We start from the raw sequence: 21,054 nt of genomic DNA, 5'->3' as shown, positions 1-21,054 counted from the left end.
GCCGCGTACACACGCGCGGACTGTTGGCCCAACTTTGTCCATCCAACAGTTTGAGCGAACAGTCCGCTCAAACTTAGCATGGACGGACATGGCCACACACGACGAACGAACAGTTTGCTGAAACCGTGCGCGATGACGTGAACGGCACGTACGACGGGACGCAAAATACGACGTCCTATACACTGCATTATAACTTTCGGCTTGAAAATCCTTTCTGAGCATGCGCGGAACTTAGTTTGACGAACAAGCCTACACACGGGCGGACTGTTCGTTGAAACAAGGTTTCAGCGGACAGTTTTTCGGAATTTCCGTAAAACCTTGTCCGTCCAACTGTCCGCTGAAACTGTCCGCTGAAAGCCCACACACGAGCGGACTGTCCGCCCAAACACTGTTCAGCGGACAAGGTTGGGCCAACAGTCCGCGCGTGTGTACGCGGCCTTAGTAGTATAGTGTCTGAAGGGATCAATATCTGATCTGATCATATCTATACTAGCGTCCCCAGCAGTTTAGCGGGATCAGCCCAGATACCTGCTAGCACCTGCGTTTAGCCCAGCCCAGCCCAGCCCATCCAAGTGCAGTATCATTGTAACTTACAAAAACACAACACACATAACTGCAGCATTCACAGAGTCAAGCCTGATCCCTGCGAACACTAACAGTTTTTTTAGTAGTGTTTGAATCAGTCGCTGACAGTCAGGAGCTTTTTTTCCTGTGAGTCTCACTAGTGTGCCAGTAATTTTAGAGATCAAAATGTGAAATCGGAGGTAAACTAGTGAAGAGGCCTACATGTTTCTGAGCATGACAGATAGTGAAGTGGAAAACACTCATCTGTCAGATTCTGGCTCCGAATACAATCCTGTAGACAGAAGTGGCTCCCTGACAGATAGCTCTGACTATGGAGTTGTGGTCCCTGCCAAGCTCAGGCATACCAGACCCCGTTCTTCTGCTAACGTTGAGGTGCAAGAACCACAGGGCTCTCGTAAGAAGAAGAGAGCCAGTATTAGTGCCGCTCATCCTTCTGGTGAACTGACAAGCACCAGCAGCCTAGTACACCCTGGTCATAGTCAAACCAGCACTGCAGTAACACGTGGTGATGTGACAAGTCCCATAAGTGAAATTCAAGCTGGTGCGGTGGCTAGCACAACTAGTGTCCATCAGCCACCAATAGGAAGACAAAAACAGGCCCGTTGAGCCCATAGTGCCCTTCCTGTTGCATTCGCCAATCCTAATTGGGAGCCCACCACTTCGGCAGCACTTGCACTTCCCCCATTCCCTGGCTAACCCGAAATTCAGGTGGAAACAGTTGATCTTACATCATTTGATTTTTATTTGCTGTTTTCACGGAAGATCTCTATAGAGCTATTGTGGACCAAAGCAATTTGTATGCTGGTCAATTCATCGCCGCTAATCCCCATTTGACCCTTGCCAGAGATTGGAAACCAATTATGGTTTCCGAATTTAAGACCTTTCTGGGCCTATCCCTCCTCACGGGCATAAAAAAAAGAGTGAGTTGCGGTCATATTGGTCCACCAAACCAATTCACCATATGTCTGTGTTCTCTGCCTCCATGGCCAGTGCACAATATAAGCAGATCTTTCGGTTCATGCACTTCAATGACAATGAACTCTGTCGTCCTCGGGGTGACCCTGGATACGATCGGCTCTACAAAATTCGGCCCCTCATAAACCACTTCAACCAACAGTTTGCAGCTTTGTTTACTCCCCATCAAGTTGTCTGCATTGATGAGTCCCTGATAAAAGTGGAGGGCCACCCTTAAAAAAAATAGCATTAATATTCTTTTTTTTTTAACTTACCAGAAACCCCTGTTGCTAGTCAGTCTTTCTAATCTGCCTCTCCCTATTCTGCGGTGCTTCCTCCTCTTCGGCGAGAGGCCCCTTTGACTTCTGGGACATGTGTGTGTCCTAGAACACAACAGGGCCATTCACAAAGCGTTGCACGACTCGCGCATGCGCAGTAGGAAACGGGCAGTGAAGTAGGAATCGCGGCTGGAACGCCCCTTTTCTGGCCGCTTGTCTTTCAAACAGTATCTTCCCAGCAAGCGTGCCAAATATGGGGTCAAGATGTATAAGCTCTGTGACAGGGCCACAGGCTACACATATAGTTTTATGGTTGACGAGGGAAGATATAGTCACGTAGAGCCAGAGAACTGCCCAGATATAGGGAGCGCTGGTAAGATTGTGTGGGACTTGGTGTCACCCTTATTCAGAAAGGGGTACCACTTTTATGTGCACAATTATTACACGAGCATGCCACTTTTCTGGTACAAAAGCATGATCACTTGGTTGATCATGGAATTGCTGCATGTGGCACCGTGCAATATAATCACCGGGGCTTACCCCAGCGGCTTGTAGATTCCCGTCTTAGACTGGGGAAGAGAGCCTGCTTGAAGTGTAATAATTTGCTCGCAGTGAAGTGTAAGGATAATCATAATGTTTTCGTTATGTCCTCCCTTCATGCAGACACGATGGTCCAAATTCCTACAGCGAATGGTGTTGTGGAGAAACCCCTCTGTGTCCATGAATATAACCCTAATATGGGACCTCAACAACTAGTTGTTGGCGCCGTACCTAAATGCCCATAGGGCCAGATGCTGGTACAAAAAAGTGTCTTTATACTTATTTCAATTGGCTCTGCTGAATGCTTATGTGCTATATATAGCTTCAAGATGAGCTGGATCCTTCCTTAAATTCCAGGAAGAGATCATCACAGCTCTTCTGTTTCCAGACGGTGCTGTGGCCCAACTTCCCAATACAAATGCAGTAAGCTGGCTGCATGAGAGGCATTTTCCTTATGTCCTCCTTGGTACGCCTACCCAACGAACTACGCAAAAAAAAAGAAGTGTCTGCAGAAAGCGTAGATATAGGCATGACACCCGCTTTTATTGTCCCTCCTGTCCTGACCATCCTAGTCTTTGCATTGGTGAATGTTTTGAACACTACCACACACTAGTGGAGTATTAGTATAGGGTACAGCACTGCACAGACTAGGACATACATTCACAGGGTCTCCAAAGATGCCATTGCATTTTGGGAGACCTGAACCTGGAACTGAACTGTTACAGTTACAAACAAAAGTTGTTCTTTTATTGTTTTCTCTCCCTCTAATCTCTCTATATTGTTCTGCTCTTTTTTTACTGTATTCTGCAATGCAATGTTTTATTGTTACTATGTTTTATCATGTTTGCTTTTAAGGTACTTTACTGTGTTTTATTGTTAACCATTTTTTTTGTTTTCAGGTATGCCATTCAGCTGCAGCACAGGTTTATTTATCTTGGCAGCAACAGCGTTTGCTCCCACGATATGTAAAGCCGTGACTCCAGCGCTGTCGGAGGTGATTTTACCACCACAGTTAAAAAAAAAGAGCATATATGCTGAAGCATGGGGGCAGGGGTGGAGGAGCGATTTGCTCCTAACATTAGGGGCGGATTGCCCCCATGCTTTCGGCATATATTTTTTGTGCACAGATTGCGTTAAAAAATGTTTTATTTTTACTATGTTTTATTGTATTTGCTTTGCAGGTATGGTAAGTCTTTCTGTTATACTGTAATGTTACTTTGTTTTATTGTTAACCATCATTTGCTTAGCAGGTACACCATTCAGCTGCAGCACTGATTTATTTATCTTGACAGCAACAGCGTTTGCTCCCCTGATACGTAAATCAGCAACTCTGGAGTTATCGGATCTGCAAAATACTCAAAGATCTGCAAAATACTCACCATGCCTCTTAGCAAATAGCTTGGGGTGTCTACTTTCCAAAATGGGGTAATTTGGGGGGAGGGGGGTTGTGCTATCTTGGCATTTTATGGCCTACGAAACTGCGATAGGTAGCGAGGAGTGAAATCAAAAATTTACACCCTTAGGCCGCGTACACACGCGGGGACTGTTCGCCCAACTTTGTCCGCTGAACAGTGTTTCGGCGGACAGTCCGCTCGTGTGTGGGCTTCAGCGGACAGTTTCAGCGGACAGTTTCAGCGGACAGTCTGACGAACAAAGTTTTTCGGAAATTCCGTAAAACTGTCCGCTGAAACTTGGTTTGAGCGGACAGTCCGCCCGTGTGTAGGCTTGTTCGTCAAACTAAGTTCCGCGCATGCTCAGAAAGGATTTACACGGCGAAGGTTGCATTGCAGTGTATAGGACGTCGTATTTCTAGTCCCGTCGTACGTGCCGTTCACGTCATCGCGCAAGTTTCAGCGGACTGTTCGTTCGTCGTGTGTGGCCAAGTCCGTCCATGCTAATTTTGAGCGGACTGTCCGCTCAAACTGTTTGACGAACAAAGTTGGGCGAACAGTCCCCGCGTGTGTACGCGGCCTTAGAAATCCAGAAGGCGGTGATTGGTTTTCGGGGGTTCTGTACGTGGCTAGGCTCCCAAAAAGTCACAAGGTGTCCTCTTACTCAGGAGAAGCAGCAGGATGTATTTTGGTGTGTAATGCCACATATAACCATGGCATGTGTGAGCAATAGATCATTTAGTGACAACTTTGTGTAAAAAATATATATATATTCAATGGGCTCAACATGCCTCTCAGAAATTTCCTTGGGGTGTCTACTTTCCAAAATTGGGTCATTTTTGGGAGGGGGGGGGGTTGTACTGCCTTTCCATTTTAGGACCTCAAGAAATGAGATAGGTAGTCATAAACTAAAAGCTGCATAAATTCCAGAAAATGTACCCTAGTTTGTAGACGCTATAACTTTTGCTCAAACCAATAAATATACGCTTATTGACATTTTTTTTTACCAAAGACATGTAGCTGAATACATTTTGGCCTAAATGTATGACTAAAATTAAGTTTATTAAACTTTTTTTATAACAAAAATTTGAAAATATAATAATAAAAAAATATTGTTCTTTTTCCGCTTATATAGCAAAAAATAAAGATTGCAGAGGCAATCAAATACCATCAAAAGAAAGATCTATTTGTGGGAAAATAAGGACGCTAATTTTGTTTGGGTACAGCATTGCATTACCGCGCAATTACTAGTTAAATCTGCACAGTGCCAAATTGTAAAAAGTGCTCCGGTCATTGAGCAGCCAAATCCTCCGGGGCTGAAGTGGTTAAAGAAGACTATTGTTACTGTTAGTGTTTATAAAATGAGTACATCAAGCCTCTGGTCTAAACCTGTTTCTTTTTAGTTTGTTTATTAAGGACTTGGTAACCAGCATCAGAGGCAAGGTCTCCTTGTTTCCACATTATGAAAAATGTGTTTTACAAAAGCAAAACTTCTATCATGGAACAATGTGAAATAAGCAACTTTCACATTCATCACATTCAAAGTCTTTATCCATGTGGCACAAGAGAAGGGCAAAACTGCAGAATAACTGATCCAAATTACAGAGAACAGCTTTTTCATATGAATACTTAGCGATAGAACAGTTTCCTAGCTCGCAGCAGCACTATAAAAAAAATAGGATTATTAAAACAGCTTACCTGTAAAATCCTTTTCTTTGATGTACATCAGGGGACACAGAGCCATAGTAATTACTATGTGGACTATATAGCTGATTGACAGGTGCTGGACACTGGCACGCCCTAAGGCATGCACTTCCCCTGTATAACCCCTCCCATTACTGGGAGTCCTCAGTTTTGTAGCCAAGCAATAAAAGTGTATAAGAAGAAGGGAGGGACCTCTGTGTCCCCTGATGTACATCAAAGAAAATGATTTTACAGGTAAGCTGTTTTAAAAATCCTATTTTCTGTTCTTACATCAGGGGACATACAGCCATAGTAATTAATATGTGGGATGTCCCATAGCAATGGAAACTGAAGGGGGGAGACAGAACGAAAAAAAAGGAGGCCAGAGGACTCATACTGCAGCCTGCAGTATATGCTGTGCCCAAAGGCAATATCCTCATGACCTTTAATATCGATTTGATAAAATCTGATAAACGTATGAACCGAAGACCAAGTCATGGCCTTACAGATCTGAGCCATAGAGGCCTGATGATGCACCACCCAAGAGGCACTAATCACCCTGGATGAGTGTGCTCTTAACATGAGAAGGAAGAATTTTCTTCTTTAAGCTGAAGCTTAAATAATCACTTGACAAATCCATTTGGAAAATAGTGGATCTTGACACTGCCTGTCCGCATCTTGGACCCTCTGGCAGTACAAACAAAACCTATGTTTTGCGAACCTGAGCGGTCACCTTTAAATAGACTCTGATCGCTCTTACTACATCAAGAGTATATAGTGCTTTCTCTTCCCCAGATTAAGGCTCTGGGGAGAAAGAAGGAAGAATAATATCTTGGTTTAAATGAAAACCTGTTACCACTTTTGGTAAGAATTCAGGATGAGGACATAAAACCACCTCATCCTTATACATGATGAAATATGGCTCTTACAAGACAGAGCCGCTAGTTCCGATACTCTTCTAGCAGAAGAAATGGCAACCAGAAAAGATTATCTTTTTTGTCAAAGAACCAAGGGAATTTCTCGTAAAGATTCAAATGGCTGATTCAGCAAAGCCGATAAGACGAATTTTAAATCCCAAGCATTCAGAGGTGCCTTGATAGGGGGAATAAACCGTGTTATCACCTGAATAAGTTATGCACCAAGAGTAGGAAGCAAGAGGCCATAGGAAAAAACAATGACAATGCCAGGATCCAGCTTTTGATAGAAGTCAATGCCAGCTTCATTTCAGATCCCATATGCAGGACATCAGGAATCCTGCCTACGACATACTTCCTGGGATGCCAACAGAAGAACAGAAGAAGAGAAGGCGGCAACAGAAGAGCGGGCCACAGCTAGTAAAAGAGCTGGAAGAAGGAGCGAAGGCCTGGCAAGAAGAACCGAAGAGTGGGGCAAGAACCCCGAAGAGGGGGACAAGACCCCCGAAGTCGGAAGAAGACCCCCGGATGGCGGCGGCGACAAAGAAAAAAGCCGGGCTCATCCGCTAGTGAAAGAGCTAGTAAAAGAGCAGAAGATAGTGGAGGAGTCCGGCGAGAAGACCCCCCCCAAGCCGCAGGGCCCCCCTTCCCCAAAGCACCCCCCCATGTTGAGGGCACACGGCCTGGTATGGCTCAGGAGGGGGGCTGCTCGCTCGTCCCCACCCCTTTCCTGACCGGCCAGGCTACGTGCTCGGATAAGGGTCTGATATGGACCTTGGGGGGACCCCCGCCATTTTTTCAGCGTAGGGCTTCCCCTTTAAGTCCATACCAGGTGACGGGGCCAGCGAGATTGACATCTTTCGCTAGTTCCGGCTACCTGGAGCCACGTTCAAAATGAACGGACTTTCCTCCGTGTGTGGGCAAGTCCGTTCATTTCAAAAGTACGGCGGATTCACGCCATAGTCCGGTGGATCTAGTACGGTCGTGTGTGGGCAGGTCCGCTCATTCGGAAAGTCCGGCGGACTTTCTGGAGGTTTTTCCACCAGACTAAGTCCACCGGATAGTCTGATCGTGTGTACGCGGCATCAGGGATACTTTGGAAAGGGTTTTCAGTTTGTTGTATACCACTGACCCCTTAGAACCCTTAGAGGAGTTCCTGGTCCCTTTGCGACTCATCGCTTACAGCACAAAGCAGAGGCACTACCAGCAAAAGAATGTAAACTTGCTAGGCTATAGTACAGTACAATAACTGCTATTAATCCTAGCTTTTAAAGTACAAAGTTGTCAAAGGGAAATGTCCTGTCACCAAACCTGATCCAGCCAACCTCTCTGCTCTGTCCCTCCACCGCCAGGCAGCAGCTTCCTTCACAGTGCTTTAAACACTTCATGGACGTGTGGCCGGCGTCTGACGCCATTAGCCACGCCCCCTGCGTGGAATACGCCCCCTATTTCCTTTTTCAAAGCAGATGATTTTCAAGTGCGAGTGGCGTTCTGCAGCATGGTGGGGGGTAAATCCTCTGCTCTCTCCAGCAGCCGTGGTAGGCTCTCTAAAATATTTTTTTTTTTTTAAATAAGGCAGATGGTCTGGCATACTAAAGAGACAAAACGCCAACCTGGGGGCACAGGAAGAGATCAGACCCCCCCTTTCCTTCTTAGAGGGTCTGTGCCGGCTGAAGGAGAGGAGAGTGAAGGCTTCTTCCAGCGTCAGGATGGTGAGTGCTCAATACAGCCCCCAGTGGTGACACATAGACATGACAACACAATACATAGAAGGAGAGATCCCTAAGAAAATTTCCCATACCTTATCATTGAAGCAGGGTTTTATCAGAGATAAAAACCCAATCTTCACCCTTCACGGTAGGCTCCGAGAGCTTAAAGGAATCCTTCAGGAACCGGGGAACTCTCAGGTTATCCCACAATCCTGGACCAGCGACAGCACCCTGCCAGTAAAAACGTTATGGCCTAACTACCAAAAAATAATGGATCCCAGGGCCCAGCTCTTAAAGAGAAGCATTCGCAAGCAAAACCTTGTTTCTTTGAATTACGAGGCCCGGCTACCATTCATTTAGCCCATTACAAAGACATCAGAATGGATCCGGTCAGCATGGCTGGCTCTCATCAAAGATTACTGCTTGTGGAGCTCAGCATAGCACATCTTTTTTTTTTTTTTAAACCAATTTCTCTTTATTAAGTTTTTTAAACACAAGTTTGCAATGGCTTTCACAAATCAAGAAAACCCATCGTCTTCATACATATATAATAAAAACAGAGCCATATACAGTATTCAAGTTACTACAGGCTTTCCTACTTAACTATCCCTCAGCCCCCCTCCCCAGCCCTCCCCCCCACCTCGAGCACGCGCTGTTTGTCCCAGCCACCTCAATCATGGTTGGCTGGTTGGGAGGTCCTGGTCGCCATGAGGAGAGAAAAAGGAAAAAAAAAAAAGGTAGAAGAGTAGCACCCACAGAGAAGTCCACCAAAAGGGGGTGGAGAGGTGGAAAGCCCCCCCCCCCCCCCCCGCGGCCACGAACCAAACTAGCAGGTTCTGGGTCTATCCTTCGGCAACCCCACTTAAGGGGTAACCCATATCACTCAACCAGGGGTTCCATAGTGCCCTGAATTTCTTTAAATTATTTTGCTTTATGAACATCGCTCGTTCACACCAGATTGTGGAGTTAATTGCATTTGCCCATGCTTCCAATACAGGAGGGTTTTTGGCTTGCCAGTTTATTGCTATTAACCGCCTAGCCTGGTACAGGCACCTTAGTATAGACGTCCATGTTGGAGAATGAATTCTACCCTCCTCTAGGATGCCCAATAAGCAAACCTTGGCCTCTGGTTTCAGGGTGGTCTTAAAAGTCCTATTTATTCTCTGTACAATTTCCATCCAATACCTGTACAATTTTGGGCATTTCCACACCATGTGAAGAAGGTCACCTGGTGCCCCACATCTGGGGCATTCATCCCTGGGTTTCCTACCCATTTTCCACATCTTATGGGGGGTATGGTATGCTCTATGTATAAGAAACAAGTGAGACATTCGCTGTGATGGAGATATGGAAACCAAACTTCCTTGTTCAAGTGTCTCGTCCCATTGCTTCTGGGTTATCGGCCCCATATCCCCTACCCATCCACGCCTGCTCTTATCGGGTCCCTCCCCCTTCAAGGTTCTATCCCTAAGTTTTATGTAAAGCCTAGAGATCTGGCCCTTTGCCTGCCTTCGGTCAATAAGGCCCTGGAACAGGGAAGTTTCGGTCCTTTCAATAACTAGTGACCCGTACTGTGCTAGAATTCCATGCCTCAGTTGCAGGTATTTATAAAACGTCTTATTGGAGATACTAAATTCTTGCCTAAGGTCTTCAAAGGATTTCATAAGATTCCCTTCATATAGTTGCACTAGCCTACTAATCCCCTGCCTCTCCCATTCCAAGGATCTATCTATGCTGCTTAATTCAGCCAGGTTTCTATTGTACCATAGAGGGGTATAATCGGTCACTCCCACATAACCCATAAGTTGCTTTACTGTCCGCCACACCTTCCCCACTAGTGCATTAGTAGGGCACCTATGAGCAAATGAGTCAGCTTCCAGAACTTCAACCAATGATTTATGCGGGGCATTATCAGTCATCAATTTATGATTTGGGCACTCTCCACTTTGAAGCCCAGCCCCAGCTAAATGCTGGAGTTGAGCTGACAAGAAATATGATCTCAGATGTGGTATCGCCATTCCTCCTCTCTTGACCGGGAGCTGCAGCGTCTGTAGCCTAATCCGAGCTTGCCCTTTCTTCCAAGCTAGATCACGAAATAGCGATTCCAATTTCTTGAACCACTCTTGGTTGATCCAAATTGGAGAGTTGTGCAAGATATATAAAATTTGTGGCTGCCAGATCATTTTAATTAAGTTGCAGCGCCCCGCCACGGAGAGAGGGAGACAACACCAGTTGTTAACCTTCTGTTTCAGTTTTATCAACAGTGGTACCAGATTCTCCTTGACATACTGATTTACTTCTCCAGTAATCCAGACACCCAAGTACTTCACCTTAGACACCACCTCTAGACACATAATTGTAGGTGGGGGTGAATCCCCAGGTCTGGTCAACGGCAGGAGTGCTGATTTATTCCAGTTGATTACCAGACCCGACTGTTGCCCAAACTCCCCCATCATCTGTACCACATTGTTCAAGGTAGAATTCATATCCCCGATAAAGAAGAAAACATCGTCCGCAAACAAAGCGATTTTATCTTCCCCCCATCCACGTCAGAATCCCTGGATGTCCAGGCGCGATCTCGTCAGGACAGCCAGGGGTTCCATAGCCAATACAAACAGAAGGGGGGACAACGGACATCCTTGTCTCGTCCCCCTTTCAAGCTGGAATGCTTCAGAAAATACAGTTCCCATTTTAATTTTTGCCCTAGGTCTATTATACAGCAACTTTACCCATTGGATAAATAAAGGGCCAAAACCAAAGCGCTCCAGCACTCCCCATAGGTGGCCCCATTCCAAGCTATCAAAGGCCTTAGTGGCGTCTAGAGCTAATATAGCTCCAGGTCCATCGTTGTCCCTAGGTATCTGTATATTAAGAAAAACTCTCCTTATATTGGTGCTGGTTGACCTGCCCGGGATAAATCCAGACTGGTCTGGGTGTATCAATTTATGGATACAGTTGTTTAGGCGAGTCGCTAGGGCCTTGGCTAGTATTTTTACATCGGAACATAACAAAGATATTGGCCGATATGACGAAACTTCTTGATGATCCTTCCCCTCCTTAAGTATTAAAGTGATGTTTGCCTCCAGCATGGAAGTGGGAAGTTCACCCATCTCCAATGCCTGATTTAGCGTTGCCAGGAGTTCCGGCAACAGCACTTCGCCATAGCATTTATAGATTTCTATTGGGAGCCCGTCCGGGCCTGGGGATTTATGATTGGGCATTTCCGCCACTGCGTTTTTTAATTCTTCTAGCGTGAGTGGTAGTTCAAGACTCATTTTATCATGTTCTGATAGAGTTGGAATTGCTGTTTGGTGTAAAAAATCAACAGGATAGCCCTGTATAGTGGATTTGTATACGTTTTTATAATAGTCGCTGAGTACCTTCATGATCACAGAGGGATTGGAGACAAGGTCGCCATTCGGCGTTTTAATATATTACACATAGCACATCTTTACTTGTGCCCAACACCTTAGACACTGGCGAAAAAACCAAGGACTCCCAGTAATGGGAGGGGTAATATGGTGGAAGTACACGCCTTAGGGGCGTGCCAGTGTTCAGCACCTGTCGGTCTGATATATAATCCACATAGTAATTACTATGGCTCTGTGTCCCCTGATGTAAGAAAAGAAAAATAATTAAAACTGTAATGGTCCACCTTCCAAATATAACTTGTGTACTTATGGGTGAGGCCACTTCGACTGCACGTGGGGGTACCTTTCACTGTGCACATGTTCATCAATGTCTAGGCCAGATGGGGCCTGCAGTCATGTGAAAGTCTAACATTAAGGCAGTTCCCTGACTGAGAGATGAGCCATGTCGCCATGAGCAGTAGTAAAAGTACAGAGTTCCTCAGAAAAGTGCGGTACCATGTCACTACACATTGTCATCGGATGTATGTTGCATTTAGGAGGGACACTGCTAAGTCTGTGCTCTCTACACCAGCCCAGGGTACTTCTGCTTCCTCACTCCCAGTAACAGAATGGGATCTCGCCATGCACATAGCGTGGTCCTCATGTGTGCACTTGATAAATTCTTCCTTCCCGTATCATGTGACCAGGCTACAGGTTTCCATAAAGCGGGTTTGGTCCCAGTTGCTACGGGGAACCAACCGCTGGGGAGGGAGTCAGAACACTGATCCCCTCACTACTGGAGGACACACCTGCACCAGGTATCATGCTTCATGTCCGCTGCAATGTACCTTGCACTAGTATTTGGTTACCCATAGCAACTACATTACTCCTCCTGATTGCTTGCCCAGTAGATCTTTGTAGTAGCTTTGCTTCGTACCCCACATGTACTTCACTGACCCTAGTTCTTTTGATACTCTAGGAACCATTGTGCATCCCTTTAAGTAACGTCAGACCAGGCATAGAACAGTTGATGCAACTTTTACTTAAAAGTCTTAGCAATACAATTCAACGTGAACAATAAGCTTAACATGTCCCTAACTATCTCTACTTGGCTGTCCAGGCATACCTTCAAAAGGTAGAAGTCCACTATAGGCATTCTCTAAGTCTTGGATGATCTGTGGGTTCCCAGTGCCTCCAATGGACTTCAAGACGCAGCAGTCCCACTCTGCAGCAATCACATTTTTTCACCAGCGGGAAGGAGCGAAGAGCCCCGGATCCGGCCTTCCCTCTTATTAATATCACAGGTGGTAAGGCTGGATACAAAAAAACCCAAGAACAACAGCACACAAATTATCTTTCTGTCCCAGCTTGGACCAGCGACTGACTAACTAACATTACACTAGGCAACCTGCTTACATACTCTTTTCTAAGGATTCCTACCTGCACAATAATATGAAGTGCATAGAAGTCAACTATTTTTTTCTGCAGTGGCCTCTTGCTGCACTAAGGACACATAATTGTTGTTTACACCCCCAATCTAGACCCCTGCCAATAACAGTTAGGTCAACCTTACTAACACAAATATGATTTCATCCTAAAAAACTCACAGCCCAGTATCACTCAAAATCAATACGTTAAATTGAAGAGTTTCATAAACACATCTATGTATACAATAACAAGGATACAGCATTACCGAAGAATTGTACACATAAGAATACACTGTGCAGGCAAGGTAAAACAAAGAAAATCCTCATTAACAGAGCAGGAAATAAAACCTGAAGACAAACAGCCCATGCACACACATGTGAGATCACACCCTTGCATTGCAATAGATAGATAGTGTACCAATGTAAAACCCATCATTGGTTAAAATATCCCCCAAAAGTAATACTTTAAACACCATTGCCAAAAAACTGTACACATGTATTTCCGTTTACACACATTCTGCCACTTATGCTAATATTCAAACATATACATGGTAATTTCCATTTTTTTATTATATATTTTGCCAAATAATTTAGTTTCTCTACACAAATCTGAATAATTCAAATGACATGCACATATACAAATTATCAAACTGCAAAGCCTTGCTGCTTATACAATATATACTGTATTGTTGCAAGCTGTATTAACATTTGTTGCCACTTTCTTTTTTGCATTATAAAAAAAGTGTTGCAGTAGTTCAATAAACCAAATCATTGCATGCTTTTATTCAAACAACCAAGTGCCCTTTCATATAGTTTTGGAGTGGCGTTGACTTGAAATGTGTAATATTACCTTTGTTGCAAAGTAGATCATTGGTATTTAAAAGGTTTGCAGTGAATCAAAAAATTGGACCTTTGCACAAACATGATTGTGCACAGCACTGATATGAATTGTGGAATATTATCTTTGTTACAGGTTACATAATCAGTGTTTCAAAAGTGTTCTAGTGAAATAAATAATTTTAGTGTACTGGTGGTGTGGAGTTTAAAGGGAGGGAAGGATGGGGTTCTAAATAGACAGAATTGGGGAAGAAATGAGGGGTGGGTAAAGGTACATGGGAGGGGGGATTGGGTGAAGGGATAGTCTATCTCTTCTTTTTCTTAAAAATGTGGAAGAAGGCTGGGAGAACAATAGAATTGTAAGTATATTTTGGAGGATTGGGAATATTATGTAATTTATATACTTTAGAAATGTCATGTATATAGTGATCTTTGAATGTCATGTTAGGTAATGTTGTGTCTTTTTTTTCTAAAAAGTCAATAAAAATATTTAAAAAAATAAAATAAACAAGTAATTTTGTACCCTCCTATCCACCCAAACAGGAAAATGTCAATTTAAACTGCTACTGGAGAGAATTATTTTGTATTTCTTATTATTATTATTTAAAGTTACCCAACACTTGCCACAGACTGGATTTTATCTGTTTTGGAATTGTTACAACCAGACTAAAATTTTTGTGTCTGTAAACAATTCTAAGAAGCAGCTGACATTACTTACAGCTGGTTCTTGTAAAATAACAGACAGTTTTTCGTATTTAATATGCTACAAAAAATGTTGCTCATGCATCCACCAATAAGTATGGAACTCACCCAGACAGAATGGTGGTGGACATGTTGCAAATAACAAACAACATGCTAGTGCCCCTTACAATTTGTAGTGAACTAGGGTAGTAATAGCAACAGCGAGACTCGTGTTCTAAATTGTTCCTGAAAATTACAGCAGGGCATTAAAAATACACTAATTTAAAGAAAACATTGATTCATTGCAGAACGAATCCAATGCATTGGATTTATTCTGCTAAGAATTTTATCCTAAAATGACCTTGCACTCTTGAATGTTTGTTTCTTCTCAAAGGATTATATGTATGTGGATACGCAACTCTGGGTCCTTTACCTGTTCCTGCAGGTAGCCAACATTTTGTTGAGTGCTGCTGAACCAGAACCAGTATGCCCAGTAACAATTTCAACGAACCTTAGAAAATCTGAATTCAGCTCCCCATTTGTTTTTGTGTTTGGATTAAACAGTCACTGTGATTAACTAGAGTGTAGGAGAAATGAGAACACCACCCTAATAATAACAATCTAATATGAATTTTATTTTACATAAAAACACATTTTAGGGGCTCAAAATTTTAAAGAAGAACTGCAGAAATTATGTTCAGAAAGGACTGTAGGAGGTTAGAATAATTGGTTATTTACACCTAGCCCTGTGCTATCCTTTCAGAGTCAAGACTGCAAAAATCCTGCTTTAAAGAAGTCTACACAGTTTATTTTGAACCCACTGGTATCCGAGCAAAGCCAATGCGATGAGACCAAGTAGTAGGCAGAAAAATATATGTTTCCTAATAAAGAAGAATAAAACATTTCCTTATTCTCTAAGGCTGGCCATACATGGTTCAAATCTCGCCTGGTTCTGCAGGAACTGGCCAAGATTAGAGACATTAATGAGCAGGCTGAATGTACCAAATTGATTGTGCGATCAATGTGGGTACAACCAGTCTGACGGATTCTCTCCTGGCAGGGACAGCTTCCCTATCTGCCCCCCCCCCCCCCTCCGCCAGGAGCAGGCAATTGCTCTGCAAGAGGGATTCCCCTGTCAGCATTGTCTGTGTTGACTGGGGAATCATGCAAATTTATTTCTAAAGAAATTCCCTCCATGCATGGCCTGCCTAAGGCTCTGAGGCCCTGATCAGACCTTCCAGTCTCCCATATGGAGCATCTGATGTCAACGGTGACATGTCTGCCAAATCCAGACGGATGGTGGTGCTGTTTTCCATCCGTCTGACGGATCAGAAAGATTCATGTGAAAATGGACAGGGTGTCCGTTTTCACCTGATTTCCATATTGGGGAGAGTGTGACTGGGTCCATCTCCACTCTGTACAGTGAGAGGAGACAGACCTGCCATTCGCCTGCTCAGTGGGGATCAGCGGAGTGATCCCCCATTGAGCAAGCAGAGTCCGCTGAATGGAGGCGTCTGTGTGAAAGGGGCCTAAGTGATAAGGAAACATGAAGAACCCTCAGGAACTTGGTTCGGACAGAGTTGTCACCACCGTCACCCCCTGTTCTTATAGCATTTGCTTCAACAGATGGTGAAGGAGAAGGATATACAGTAGATAATATTCTCAATAAAGTACATTCTGCCTCAGGGCAGAAAACTATTTCATGAGAGGAAAAGCTAAAGCACTTTTAACCCCAAATTTAGCTTTCCTGATTAGGTGTCAGAATTGCAGGGGGAAACTTTAGTCATTAATGTAAACTTAAAAGGATAACAATAGATAAAATCCTATTACTTTAGGCATCAGGACCAACATTAAAGTAATTGTAAAGTCTTGTTTTTTTTGTTTTGTTTTTTAAATAACAAACATGTTATACTTATCTGCTCTGTGAAGAGGTTTTGCACAGGGCAGCCCAGAGCCTCCTCTTTTTGGGTCCCTCTTTGCTCTTCCTGGCCCCTCCCTCTTGTTGAGTGCCCCCACAGCAAGCAGCTTGCCATGGGGGCACCGAGTCAAGCTGCAGCTCCCTGTGACCATTCAGACACAGTGTTTTGGCCCTGCCCCCTCTCCCCTTCCCGATTGGCTAACTAACTTTTATTGACAGAAGCAGGAGCCAATGGCGCCGCTGCTGTGTCTCAGCCAATCGGGAGGGTAAGTCCCGGATGGCCAAGGGATTCATGGACATTGCTGGATAGAGATGGGGCTCAGGTAAGTATAAGGGGGGCTGAGGGAAGCTGCTTCACAGAGAAGGCTTTTCATCTAATGCATAGAAAGCATTAAGATAAAAAAGATATATTAAATTTACTCAAGCGCTAATATGAATGAGATAAATAATAATATTGACCCCCAAACAAACGAATAAGTATGTTGAAAAAAGCTGCACCAAAAAAATTGATCCCTCAATACATACAATAAAATAAATGATATTAGTACGCTAAAATCAATAAAGTGGTCAAAGAGTACACTGTATCAATACCTTACACAGTTTCAACTAGATCCATCATATAACCATAACCACATTAAGGCCGGGTTCACACCACAGCGATGCGGGAACGCCACAAATCCGCGGCGTTTTCCCGCATTGCACACCTCCCGCCGGCAGTTCACACTTCCCTATGCGGACGGCTGGGAGTGTCAATGATATGTTAATGACACCCCCAGATCCGTCCGCATATCGCAGTGCGATCTGCCGACTCGCACAGGAATCGGATCGCATGGTGTGAACCCCCATGCGATCCGATTCTGTTGCGGACCAAAAAAAGGGTCCCGTGCGAGTTTGCTGCGGGAGCGATGCGAATTCAGCCATACTATCTGTATGGCTGAACTCGCATCGCTATGGAGATCGGATGTGATTTGCGGTGCGAATCACATCCGGATCTCCCCCCGCAGCAGTGTGAACCCAGCCTTAGAGTAACAGTATTAAGATAAAAAACCTTCTGACTTTACAACCCCTATAAGTAATACTTAAAAAACAAATTAAACCCTTACTTTTGTTTTACGTGCATAGAATATGCAATTTTTTTTTACTATGTGTGTGTGTCAAACTATACTAAAATTACTTGGGATGAGCTAGAGCGCAAGATTACTTCTCTTACACAAAACACAACAGTCTGACACACCCTCTCCTCAGTACTCCAATCAGCAGAGCTGCTCAGGGAGCTTGAGCACTATTGTTTGGAGTACTGAGAAGGGGGTGTGTCAGACTGCTGTGCTCTTGTGTCAGAGCAGCGGTCTGGCTCTTTGGTGTGCAGCCAAAGTGAGGCTCAAAGACATACTATAGCCTCGTTTTTGTTTTTTTTTGTTTCAAAATAACAAACATGTTATACTTACCTGCTCTGTGCAATTGGTTTTACACAGAGCAGCTCCAATCCTCCTCTTCTTGTGTCCCTCGCTCCACACCCCTCTCTCCTGTTGAATGCCGCCACAGCAAGTAGCTTGCTATGGGGGCACCCTAGCTAAGTCGCAGTTCTGTGTGTCCATTCAGACATGGAATTGCCACCAGACCCCCACCCCCTCTCTCTCCTCATTGGCTTACTGACTTTGATTGACAGCAGCAGGAGCCAATGACGCTTCGCTGCTGTCTCAGCCAATGAGGAGAGACAGTCCCAGCCAGCCGAGTCTCTCATGCAACATCGCTGGATCAATATGGGATTTAGATAAGTATTAGGGGGGCTGCTGCACAGAAGGCTTTTTATCTAAATGCATAGAAAGCATTAAGATAAAAAAAAATCTTCTGCCTTTACAACCACTTTATAAGATTTCTGAATGCTGAATTTTAGTTATGCTGGCTCTGTGGCTGCACCCATATTATATTACAGAGCCTGTCCTAACTTTAAATCCTCACCCTGTAGGGAAGGCTTTGTGAGAAACAAAACACATCTACATCACCATTGCTGGTAAAACTTGTGATAAAGAGGATATAAGAAGATTCACAAGTACAGCAACATTATGCAGTTATTTGCTGATTGTCTTACACACATAAGCAACAGATGTAGTTACACACCATCAATATCCCATTCTATATTGTCCCTCTAGCAAAACTGCAGCTGTTACTTTATTCCATACTTAACTATGACATAAATCATTTACTTCTCCCATGTATATATATTTTAAGTTGTGTTTTTCTCATTATAACTGCATTAACAATGAGAAAGATGTGTTGACATATAAGATAAATAACCTCAGGTTGGTCAGAATATCATTCATTTTCAAATTATATGTTGCAATGTATCTGAATACATTTCATAAGATCTAGCAAACGTACTACATGTAATTCTTCAAAGCTGGCAACTGTCAGAATAGGGCACATCTGTATAGCATGAAAGGAAGTTATACAGAAACTTATATATCTTTTGAAATGCAGTGTCTACTTTCACTTTTTATTACTGGGTAGAAAGATTTGTTTACACAACAGTGTCCTTTAACCCCTTCTCACCCAGCCTCAGTGTACCTTTAGTTGGGCCTTTATGCCCGATCACATAACCACTGTGTTTGGTTGTCATTGTGGTCACATGATCAGTAGCTTGTCCCACTGGCTCCTGATCCTTACTAGAGATTGGGAGTTTTCTATGGCAGCTCGGTCACTGTGCTGGGAGTGGGCAGTGAACATTCTCTCAGCACAGAAACCTCTGCCATCCATGGATGCATTTGTGCATTTGGGCGTGTGCCAGTAAAGTCCACTCTCTTTTGGCTCCAGGTAATGCATAAAATGACCCCCCCCCCCCCCATGTGCAGAGCATGCAGTGGAAGAAATTTTGAAAATACAATTTTCCATGACGAGATATTAATTTATGTATTACCTGTGACATCGTCTGAGTAGTAGTGGTAGGTGGTAGCTAAGCCGTAGAGGGATCAGTAGGCTGGATCTATGGGGGTAATTGAGTGTAGGTTGTGGGCAGTGCCAGAGGAACAGAGTGCTCCCCTGACATCCCTGTATGTAAATTAACTAGTAGAGAAAGGTAACATTTATGGTAGCACTCCTGTGTTTAGGCTAATAAAATGCAGGAGAAATTATCCAGGAAGCATAAACAAACCTAATGCTTCCCAGATCCAGTTGTCCTGCATTAAGGCACCATTCACATGGGCATATCTATGTGTACATCTGTGCAAAGGGGCATCAATGCACATACGGATGCAAAAGTGTTCCTTTCATCCGCATTCAGGTCTGATTCATGTCTATTAGGAAGCAGCAGTTGCAAGGACACAGATGCTGGTCCCAATTTAAAAAGCATGTTCTGCTTCCAAAATCTAAGCACTGAAAGTGTGATTTCTAAAACTAATACAGTTGTGGCCAGACAGCTGAACTTACAGCTTCAGTAGCTTGGAAGACAGTGCCTCAAACCAAATGACATCTTGCAGATCATAGAAAGCTTTAATGCAAAAACTTGTGCAGATCAAAACAGACGAAGATTAAAAAAAAAAACCTTTAGACATGCACCCTAGACCAATTACAATAATAATATATGCAAGTCAATACAAAGAGCAGCCCGTAGTGGGACCAAAGGTCTAAATGTGAAAAAATAAATTGAATTAATTAAATTTCCATACCGCACTCATATTAACGTGTAAATATACAAAAAAAAGTCCATTAACCACCACCAAAAATCTTCAATCAAGTGAAAATGAAGTAATTCCTCTTTCTGTGAAGAATAAAGTGCCGTCTTCCACCGATTAATGGGCAAACATCCTACTCACCAAACCAATACGACACCCATTACAGGTAGTCAAATGGGCATGGGTGACAAAGGAGATTAAATCATATATCAAAGAGAGAAGACAGAACTCCTCATGGTGCCGCTTGTAACTATTTATCACTCATAAAAAATATATGCACTTACAGTTAAGTAAACTTTCAAAAGCCCATGAAACCAGGCAGGTAGGCCAATCGCATTCCACCTGCTCTCCAGAAAAATAGCAGAAGTGACGTGTCACGCATTAGACGACCCAGCGCAATGTCTGACGTCATCAGGGGTCATGTGATCAAAGTGCGATAGCGCTGAAAGTTGTTTCCGCTACTGTGGCTGCTAGGATAAAGTAACCAGGCCGCACAACCTACTTCTGGAGCGTGATCGGCGTACCTGCCTGCGTTTCTGCCTGGTTTCATGGGCTTTTGAAATTGTACTTAACTGTAAGTGCATATAATTTTTTATGATTTAACCTTTGTTGGCGGATCTGGGGGCCGTTTCCATTGAAAGATACATCTCCTTTGTCACCCATGCTCATTTGACTACCTGTAATGAGTGTCATATCAGTTTGCCTTATTACAGGCTTACCTGTAGGTAAAAAGTGGGTTTACTAATACTTTAAATAAAGATAGATTGATCACACTTTTTTCGTTGTCACTTTAATTTGTATGATTGAAACTTTTTTTTAAAGGATCTAACATAGACAGGTTGTTTTTACTGTTGTTGAGCTGCTTCCAGTAATATCTGATCCTGATTACGATACAGAGAATGATAAAAGGTAGGAGGGTGCATAGAAGAACAGCACACCAAGTCTGCTCCACTAAAGTCTCCCTCTCTGCTGTCAGTGTCCTGAGTAGAGCAGGGTAGAGCAATGTGAACAGAAGTGTTGTAAATCCAGTAAGTAAAGATCTAGCATGAGCAGCTGGGATCTCTCTGCTCTGGGCAGCTCTGATGGTATGGTTGCATGGGCAGTGAGGTGGCCATTTAA

At 43.7% G+C, this 21,054-nt stretch overlaps 1 protein-coding gene across 1 annotated transcript in view; it reads right to left on the bottom strand.

Annotated features, from left to right (window-relative positions):
* Window positions 1–21,054, bottom strand: part of WDR27 (WD repeat domain 27) — a 577,860-nt gene that overhangs the window by 35,535 nt on the left and 521,271 nt on the right. The gene's annotated exons all lie outside the window — the stretch shown is intronic.

Source organism: Lithobates pipiens, unplaced genomic scaffold, assembly GCF_037356315.1.
Source record: "Lithobates pipiens isolate NorthernLeopardFrog02 unplaced genomic scaffold, aLitPip1_a1.2 Scaffold_18, whole genome shotgun sequence".
Lineage (NCBI taxonomy): Eukaryota > Metazoa > Chordata > Amphibia > Anura > Ranidae > Lithobates > Lithobates pipiens.
This window is presented reverse-complemented; position numbering and strand designations above follow the sequence as displayed.